General features: G+C 42.9%; 1 pseudogene; it reads left to right on the top strand.

Annotated features, from left to right (window-relative positions):
* The first annotated feature begins 242 nt into the window (after positions 1–242).
* Positions 243–5,326, top strand: LOC100443525 (olfactory receptor 7E24-like; annotated as a pseudogene).
* The last annotated feature ends 5,514 nt before the right edge of the window (positions 5,327–10,840 follow it).

Here is a 10,840-nt window from a genome sequence, read left to right as displayed (position 1 = left end):
ATGGTCCCTCCTCTGTGCTGTGGTGTCAGCCCCTCTGCTACACAACTTTCATGAACCGCCAGCCTCCAACTTGACAACCTCCTGTGACACTGCCTCTCCCATAAGGAGTGAGCCTGTTGCAGCTGTCTGATTTCCAGCACTGCCTCGACTACCCCCTGCCTTTCTGCCTTTGCTCAGTCCTGTGTCAGGCCAGGAACACTAGTCTTTGGGGAAAAAAAAATCAAGTTTAAATAATCACCGTCATGGGCTATACAGTATGTGTAATGGCTGCAGTCACATCTCAAGGCCATTCTCTCAGTGTCTCAGTCTTGCTAATATCATCTGTAAAATGAAGGTAGGATCAATTACCTCATAGAGTTGTTGGAAGAGAAAATGATTTATGTAGAACATACTGCACAGTGTGAAGCACAAAGTCAATTCCAAATAAATGACCGTGATTATTATATGATTACACATTTTAAAAACTAGTCATGGACATGGGGTCCCAAGTGATCTCAGATTTAATGGTCACTCAGGTATTTAGAAGGCAACCCCTTCATTTGCGTCAAGCATTGCAACACAATGCAGAATTAGAGAATTACAATGCAGCCTTGCTGTTTAATACAGAATTAAATTTGGATTTATATTCTTCTACCCACAGCTTGTGGCTTTGTCTTGCATCTGTTAATCGTTAGGAAGTCAATATTTTAAAAATATTTTAAGGAGTTGCTGAAGCATTTGAGTCTATGAAGGGATTTTGGAGAAGAGAAAACAGGTCTAGGAAAATCTGGTAAGTGGAAAGTAAAGAAAGAATGGATTTAGTGTTGCAGGCATTTAAAGCTGCTGTGGAACTCTAAATTCTGAAAGTTAGGATTCTGCCATATGAGAAATGTCCCTGTGACCTCAAATATTCAAATCTCCCTAAAGGTTCTCATTCTGAGGCAGGGGATGTAGTAGACTGAGTTACTTCTTGGTCCCCATCCTGACTCCAGGCTCACTGATGAGGGGAACATACTATTGGGCACTTATGAGCACCTGGGGCATTTCCTGTATCCTGCTGGGTGCCATGAAGGGACTAGGATGTTTAAAGCTGAAGTTCTCTCCTCAAGGAACTGATCTAGCAAGCAAAAGTTTATAGGAAGGCATAGGATATTTCAAATAATATCACAGGGTGTACATCCAATATGATATTAGGAGTAATATCTTCCTATGACGTTACAAATAATATAACAGGGTGAACACCCACTGTTACATTAGGAGTAATATCTCCCTAGGATATTAGGAATTATATCACAGAGTGTACACCAAGTGTGATATTAGGGGTAATATCTACTTAGGATATTTCTTCTAATATCACAGGGTGTAAACCAACTGTGATATTAGGAGTAATAGCTTTCTACGATATTACAAAAAATATCACAGGGTGTGCTCCCACAGTGATATTAGGAGTTATATCTTTCTAGGATGTTACAAATAATATCACACAGTGTAATGCACAGTGATATTAGGAGTATATCTCCCTAGAATATTACAAATCATATCACTAGGTGTACACCTTCTGTGACATTAAAGTAATATCTCCCTAGGATATTACGAATAATATCACAGGGTGTACATCACCTATGACATTAAAAATAACACCCCCCTAGGATATTATGAATAATATCACGGAGTGTACACCCCCTGTGTCATTAGGAGTAACATGCCCCTAGGATATTAGGAAGAATATAAAAGGGTGTATATCTTTTGTGACATTAAGAGTAATATGCCCCTAACACATTATGAATAATATCACAGGGTGTGCACCCCCTGTGTCATTACGAGTAACATCCCTCTAAAATATTACGAATACTATTACAGGGTTTACACCCCCTGTGACATTAGGAGTAGCATTCCCCTTGGATATTGGGAATAATATCACCCTGTGACATTAGGAATAACATACTCTTAGGATATTACTAATATTATCACAGAGTGTACAACCACAGCAACATTAGGAGTAACATCCTCCTAGGATATTACGAATATCACTAAGTGTACACTGCCTGTGACATTAGGGTAACATATCTCTAGGATATTATCAATAATATCCCAGGGTGAACACCCCCTGTACATTAGGAGTAACACCCCATAAAAATGATACAAATAATATCACAGGATGTACACCCACTGTCACATGAGGAGTAACATACCCCGAGGATATTACAAATAATATCACAGGGTGTACACCCACTGTGAAATTAGGAGTAATATCTCCCAAGGATATTACTTCTAATATTCCAGTGAGTATACGCACTGAGATATTGTGAGTAATAACATCCTCTCCCCAACAGATACTACAAGCAGTATCACAAGGGGTGTACATTCCCTGCGATATTGCGAGTAATATCATCCTCTCCCTTCCAGATGTTACAAACAATACCACAAGGAGGTGTACACCCCATGTGATATGGGGTGTAATATCATTCTCTCACCCCCTGTATATTGCAAACAATATCACAACTGGGTGTACACCCCCTCTGATGTGGGAAGTAATATCATCCTCTCCACGCTGGATATTACAAACAATATGACAAGGGGGTGTACACGTCCTACAGTATGGAAAGTAATATAATCCTCTCCCACTCTGGATATTACAAACAATATCACAAAGGCGTGTACACCCTATCAGATATGGGAAGTAATATCATCCTCTGTCCCACCTTGGATATTACAAAAGATATCACGGGGGGTGTACACCCCTGAGTCATGGGGAGTAATATCAACCTCTACCCCCCTTGGATAGAATAACAATATCACAGGGGGGTGTACACTCCCTGCAATATGAAGAGTAATATAATCCTCTCCCCACCCCCCGGATAGTACGAACAATATCACAGAAAGGTGTCTGCCTCCTGCAAATGGGGAGTAATATCATCCCCCTCCAACTGGATATTATGAACAATATCACAAGGGCGTGAACGCCTTCTGCAATATAGGGAATTATATCATACACTTCCCCACCGATAATACAAACACTATCACAGAGAGGTGTACACCCCCTGCGATATGGGGAGTAATATCATCCTCTCCCTTCCTGGATATTGTGAACCATATCACAGAGGGTGTACAAAAACAGTGTGTAAGATATTGAGAGTAATGTCACTCCCCTCTCCCCCCGCCCCGGATATTACAAACCACATCACAGGGGGGTGGACACCTGTGACATGGGGAATAATATCACCTTCCTCTCACCATCGGATATTACTAATTATATCACAGGGTGGTGGACACACAGAGTATTAACGATATTTCGAGTAACATTATCTTTCCCGTTGAACATTACGAACAATGTGACAGAAGGATGTACAGCTCCTGTGATATTTGGAGTAATATCATTCTCACCCCCAGTGAATATTAGGAACAATATCACAGGTGAGGTGTACTGCCTCTGCGATATTGGGAGTAATATCATCCTCTCCCCACTTGGATATTAGGAACAATATCACAGGGGGTGGGTGTACATTCTCTGCCATATTCAATGTAATATTATCCTCTCCCTCCCTGGGTACTAGGAACAATATTATAGGAGGAGTGTACACCCTCTGCGATATTGGGAGTCATATCATCCTATTTTGCTCTAGATATTAGGAACAATATCACAAGTTTGTGTACACCCCTTACGATATTGGGAGTAATATCATCCTGTTGCCCACTGGATATTAGGAACACTATCACAGAGGTGTGCACACCCCCTGCAATATTGGGAGTAATATCATCCTTCCCCCCTGGATATTAAAAATAAAAATGGAGTTGTACTCCTGTTGTGACATTGGGAATAACATCTTCCTCTCTTCTCTTTAATATTAGGAACAATATCATAGGGGCCATGTACACCACCTGAGATACTGGGAGTAATAACATCATCTCCCCCAGTAGATATTATGTACAATATCACAGGGTTGTGTGCACCCCCGTCGGTATTGGGAGTAATAACATCCTCTCCCTCCCTGGATATTAGGGACAATTGCACAGGAGTGATGTAAACCCCTTGTGATATTGGGAGTAATGTCATTCTCTCCCCCACTGGATATTAGGAACAATATCACAGGGGCGGTGTAAATTCCGTGCGGTTTTGGAGGTAATATTATCCTCTCTACACCTAGATATTAAGAACAACATCACAGGAAGGTGTACATCCCCTACCATATTGGGAGAAATATCATTCTCTCCCCCACTGGATATTAGGAACAATATCACAGCTGGGGTGTACAGTTTCTGAGATATTGGGAGTAATATCCTCTCTCCCCCGGATATTAGGAACAGTATCACAGGGGGTGGTACACTCCCTTCGATATTCGGAGTAATATCATCCTCTTGCCTTCTGGATATTAGGAACAACATCCCAGAAGGCGTGTACAACCCCCTGCGATATTGGGAGACAGCCCGTCCTCACTGGGCTGTCCCTATCCATGTACCTGGTCACGGTGCTGAGGAACCTGCTAATCATCCTGGCTGGCAGCTCTGACTCCCACCTCCACACCCCCATGTACTTCTTCCTCTCCAACCTATCCTGGGCTGACATCCGTTTCATCTCAGCCATGGTTCCCAAGATGATTGTGGACATGCAGTCGCATAGCAGAGGCATCTCTTATGCGGCTGCCTGACACAGATGTCTTTCTTTGTCCTTTTTGCATGTATAGAAGACATGTCCTTGACTCTGACGGCCTATGACTGATTTGTGCCCATCTGTCACCCCCTGCACTACCCAGTCATTGTGAATCCTCACCTCTGTGTCTTCTTAGTTTTGGTGTCTTTTTTCCTTAGCCTGTTGGATTCCCAACTGCACAGTTGGATTGTGTTACAATTCACCTTCCTCAAGAATGTGGAAATCTCTAATTTTTTCTGTGACCCATCTCAACTTCTCAACCTTGCCTGTTCTGAACAGCGTCATCAATAGCATATTCATATATTTAGATAGTACTATGTTTGGTTTTCTTCCCATTTCAGGGATCCTTTTGTCTTACTATAAAATTATCTGCTCCATTCTAGGAATGTCATCGTCAGATGGGAAGTATAAAGCCTTCTCCACCTGGGGCTCTCACCTGGCAATTGTTTGCTTATTTTATGGAAAAGGCATTGGCGTGTACCTGACTTCAGCTGTGTCACCACCCCCCAGGAATGGCGTGGTGGCATCAGTGATGTATGCTGTGGTCACCCCCATGCTGAACCCTTTCATCTACAGCCTGAGAAACAGGGACATTCAAAGTGCCCCCTGGAGGCTGCACAGCAGAACAGTCGAATCTCATCATCTGTTCTATCCTTTTTCTTGTGTGGGTAAGAAACGGCAACCACATTAAATCTCTACATCTGCAAATCCTGCCCCTTGTCACATTATTTTTGTTGCTTGATGGCTTTTATTCCTTTCCACTTTTCCTATGTGAATATCGCTTTCTTCGTTATGCCTTTAACTGGAATGGGTGAGTATTCTGGGATCCTTTGTTTAGCATAAACCTCATGACTGAATCCTCTATACCTAGGCGGCCTCCTTTAGTTTCTGAGCAATAACCCTGTCATCCAGGTGGAATCACAACCATCTTTTTATATAGAGGAAGTCCTAACTTCATTTTGGAATTCCCTGAAAATTGACTTTAGGGAAACAATGTAGAGCAGGTCCTCCAACACCATTGTTTTGTTCAAAGTTGTTTAGTTCTAATGTTGATGAGGAACAAGTGTTTTCACTATACATAATTTTGCTTAAAGGTGAAGTATCCAAGAGACTTTCAAAGATGTTATGTGAGGACATACTCTACATCAAACTCATATCCTCTTCCAGAGTTCGTGTGGAATTTCTTTATAAACTGCTTCTAGAGAATCTATTTAGGCAGGTTATTTGTAGAGATCCACGTCACTGGTCCTCAATCTTGGCTTTGAATCAAATCACCTGGGGAGCTTACAAATGATGAGGCCTGGGTCTCATTACCTGACATTCTGATTTACTTGCACCTGTGTGGGTATGTGGCCCCTTTTTTTTTTTTTTTTTAAGCACCAGAGGTGGTTCCAATGATGAAGTTTTTAGAGGCATCAAGCTCCAATGAGTAAGGACAGAAGTTAATTGTAATATGATTTCTTCAAATATTATCTTCAAATGCATTGTTCTTCAACACCATACACATTTTTATTATGCTGTTTTTTCTTACCATTTAGCATTCTCTTTTTTTCTTTTTTCTTTTTCTTTCTTTCTTTCTTTTTTTGTTTTGAGAGAATTTCACTCTTGTAGTCCAGGCTGGAGTGCAATGGCACAATCTCGGCTCACTGCAACCTCTTCCCCCTGTATTCAAGCGATTCTCCTGTCTCAGCCTTCCGAGTAGCTGGAATTACAGGCATGCACTACCACACCCGGCTAATTTTTTTTTTTTTTTTTTTTTTTTGTATTTTTAGTAGAGACAGTGTTTCACCATATTGGTCAGGCTGGTCTTGAACTCCCGACCTCAGGTGATCTGCCCGCTTCGGCCTCCCAAAGTGCTGGGATTCCAGGTGTGAGCGACCATGCCCAGCCACCACTTAGCATTTTCGTTTTCATTTGTTGAAGTTATAGTTTTATACACACATTGATTGCTGCTTTATTATACACTTGCATATACATAAAATGGGAAATAGAAAAGAATAAAATGGGCACAGTATCCCTAAAGTTTCACATTCAGAGACATTTTAAAAATATTTGCATTTTAGAAATTTGTTTCATTAAGAAACTGTGGTATACACACACAATGAAGTATTATTCAGCCTAAAAAGGAATAAAACCCTCTCCACTGCAGAAAAAATGGATGAGATTGCAGGTCTGTATATTAAGCGAAATAAGCCATGCACAGAATGACAAATATTACATGTCCTCACTTATATGTAGGAACAAAAAAGAAAATCGTGGCCAGGTGTGGCGGCTCAGGCCTGTAATCCCAGCACTTTGGGAGGCCGAGTCACACGGATCACTTGAGGCCAGGAGTTTGAGACCAGCCTGGCCAACATGGTGAAACCCTGTCTCTACTGAAAACACAAAAAATTAGATGGGCTTGGTGACGCGTGCCTGTGGTCTCAGCTACTCGGGAGGCTGAGGCCCAAGAAGCACTTGAACTTGGGAGGTGGAGGTTGCACTGAGCCTGGATTGTGCCTGTATACTCCAATCTGGACAACAGAAAGAGACTCCATCACACACGTGCACACAAAAGGAATCTCAGGAAGGTGGAGAGTATGAAGGTGGTTAGCAGACGCTAGGAAGAAAAGGGGTGGGATGGGGAATGAAGAGAAGTGGATAATTGGGTCCTAAAATACAGAAAGATGGAGTAAGTGAGTTCTAGTGTTTGATAGTACAGTATGAAAATTTTAGTTCACAAGAATTTCTTGCCTATTTCCAGATGCTTTGGTAAGAAGCTTCCTAACTTTCTCATTATGCTGGGTTTTAAGCTGTTCTCTTTCTGCTCTTGAAATCATGCTGGTTTTTTGTTTTTTGGTTTTTTTTTTTTTTTTTTGAGGTGGAGTTTCACTCTTGTTGCCCAGGCTGGAGTGTAATGGTGCGATCTTGGCTCACTGCAACCTCTGCCTCCTGGGTTCAAGCGATTCTCCTGCCTCTACCTCCCGAGTAGCTGGGATTACAGGCATGCACCAGCACGCCCAGCTAATGTGTTTTTAGTAGAGACAGGGGTTTCTCCCTGTCAGTCAGGCTGGTCTTGAACTCCTGACCTCAAGTGATCTGCCTGCCTCGGCCTCCCAAATTGCTGGGATTACAGGCGTGAGCAACTGCGCCCAGCCCATGCTGTATCCTTATCTGTTGTCTGTTGTTGTTTGTTTTTGAGCCCAGAAATAACTTCTCACCTATATGTTCAAATGATTTTTAACATGAGTGCTAAGAAAGTTCATTGGTGGAAAAGCAGCCTTTTCAAGAAATATTTACACGTGGTATATTTTCCCATAATAAAAGATGAAAATTAAAGCAGTTGGATCTTTAAAAAGAAAAGAAGTGAATAATACACACAAGCTTTCTCCTGATTAGAGGAAGAGCCCCAAAGCTTCTATGGACACTCACTTTTCTCTTCTTCTTCTTGCATTATTATGAGGAAATCCTTAGAGGTTGGGGAACTTGGGCAACTTTGGCTAATGAAGAGCTCTGTGTCTTGAGCCCCCCCAGGCCATAGAATAGTAAATACTCAGTCTGTGCCTCCAGCCCTGCAGTGTGACATTCCAGTCCAGTGGGCTCCACACCCATCACCTGTATCAGGAGGCTCATGTCTCACCCTGTCTTCTTGCCAGTCTTGAGGATGGAGTCTGAGCCTCCATCGTGCACCACACAGGGAGGACAGTGGACCTGTTCTCCGTGGTCATGGCCCAGCAGAGGGGAAGGGCAGTTCAGTGAGTGCTGAGGGACGGTTGGGAGCCTTGTTTTGTTTCCTCATCCTCAGGACAAACAGGAGAGTGCGGTGGGCAGATGGGAGGAGACCAATGTGCAAACTGTCAGCTCAGCAGACTGTGGAGTTTCTGTTCTTGGTTGTGGTGGGGGTCTCAGAAATGTTATTCAAAATTTTGCTCCCCCCCCCCAGACTGGTTGTCCTTTTCATAGACATCTCACCCATGATAGCAGGGAATGAGTTCCTCTAAACTATTCCCTAAGCACAACAGAAAGATTATGAAGGTGATGATGAGGATAAAAAGGAAGATGGTAGATACCATGGCATCAAGAACTCTTACTGAGGGCTTCCTAAGTGCCAACTTCTTAGCTCTGTGGACTATGCAGCTTGTTTCATTTCATCTGCATAGTCTTCTCCCAGTTATTAGTGCACATTTCATTATCACTTAACAGACTAGAAAAGTTGCAACGCATTTTCATATAACTTGTGTCAGATCATGAAGTCAAAAAGGGTGAATTCCCATTTGAACCAGGCAGTCTACGTCCAGACACATGGCATTTGGCCAGTCCTCTCCCTGCATCCAACCTGCCCTCTTAAATCCTTGTCACTCAGGCAAATGCCCCTGCTCACTGTGCCCTTCCCTTTGTAGACCACAGCTAGACCAGTGGATGCCACGTTCACTGTGTCAAGTATAGAAAGGGCAGCTAAGATCACATCAAAGATCCCAGAAAGAATTGGCACAGGGTCATTCGAGGGCATCTCTCCCTTGCCCCTGCTCCTGGCTTTCCTTACAGCTCTTGACTTCCTCAGAGGAGTCATAAATTCGGAGTTTGGCTTCCATTCCTACTGAGGAAGCTGGAAACTGTTTCAAAATGCAACTCAGATATGGCTATGGTTAAGACCTCTGACCTCTGCTTAAAACTTTTTGAGTGTTGGAAGACCATGAGGTTCAGTGCCTGGGACTTAGAGACTGGCCATTAATTTTGAATACCACCCTTTCTACTTATCTGTATGGCAAGGGGCGAGATGCTCATCCTCTTGTAACGCCGAAGGTTCTTGCCTAGCCAAGCCAAAGAATTAGTGTGAAAGTACAAAGTTTCCACAGTGTGGAAGGGGTCCCGAATGGGTAGCCAGAGTGAGATTATACAATTGCCTTTTAAACTTTAAGGCAAGGAGTAGGTGTGGTAGGAAGATGTTACCAGAGAAAGAAACAAAGGCAGTAAATTATTTTGTGACATGTCTTAGATTTTGAGGAAAACTGGAATTGCAACTTAGGTTTTATCTACTTTATGACCTCGTAGCAGCATGGTAATGGAGACAGGATCTTACAGGACCTTACAAAGTGTGTTTACAAGGAATTGGAATTGGGAGCATAGATAAGATCCACTGGTCACAGAAAAATGGGCAGTTAACATTCCTTTTAGTTTCGGGGGAGGGAGAAGGGAGAGAGGACACAGGGATACTTACAGCAAAATTTTTGCTGTTTATAGCTTTCTTGGGGAAGAAAACACATGCACAAATCCTGGTGTTAGGAATATTTTAAGCATGTATCTTCAATATTATTCATCCAGGACTGAAGTAAGTCCTGATGCAGGGAAGTTTCACAGCTTCTGAGTGAGTGAGTTTCACAGCTTTCTGAGCCCCTACTCAACCCAGGAAGCCCAGCTGGCACCTCCTCTCAGTCCTCCCTGTAAATAGGACACCCCAACTGCTGTTGGGAACTGGGTGGCGGTTCTTCTGGCTACTTCCTGCTGGTTAGGGGTGAAGAAGGGGCCCTGCAGTTGTGGTGTCCTCCAGAGGGGAACTTTCTAGGCTAATGAGGGATCAGCGGGGCAATCCAGTTCCTCGCTAGAAACCATGAGTTGAGCTCATTTGAGGTTCCATTTGTAAGACCATTTGTAGCTTGATGGCCTCGATCCTGGAGGAAACAAATTTGACAAGGAGGTTAAAAATGCAAGGCCTAAAGGTGAGTAATAGTAGGATGGCTGTCACAGGGCCTAGAAAGGGGAGGGGCCAAGGTATCCATTGGTTAAACATATTCCAGGGTCCTGAGTGTTCAAGCTCCTTTTTCCTACCTTCTATCTGTTCTCTTATTTCTTTGACCTTTTCAGTAATGATTCCTGACTGATTAATGAAATAGCAACATTCTTCTCTAAGAGGTAGGTTCCTCCTCTTTCAGCTGTTACTATGTCTAGGGCCCTTCAGTTTTGGAGGACTACTGCAGCGAGAGAATTAAGCTGGCTTTGTAGGGTCACTGGGGAGTCAGAGTACAGGGGAATGCAGAAGAAGGCATCTTTGAGGTGCAGAACAGTGAACTATTCTGCTTCCTTTGGTATCTGAGAGAGCAGTGTATAGGGGTTAGGTACAGCAGGATATAAAGGAATTACTGCCTCATTGATTCTGAGATCTTGTACTAGTCTCTGCTGACTATTTGGTTTTTGTATTTCTAGAATTGGGGTGTTGCAAGGACTGCTACATTTTCT

This window comes from Pongo abelii, chromosome 9 (assembly GCF_028885655.2).
Source record: "Pongo abelii isolate AG06213 chromosome 9, NHGRI_mPonAbe1-v2.0_pri, whole genome shotgun sequence".
Classification (NCBI taxonomy): domain Eukaryota; kingdom Metazoa; phylum Chordata; class Mammalia; order Primates; family Hominidae; genus Pongo; species Pongo abelii.
This window is presented reverse-complemented; position numbering and strand designations above follow the sequence as displayed.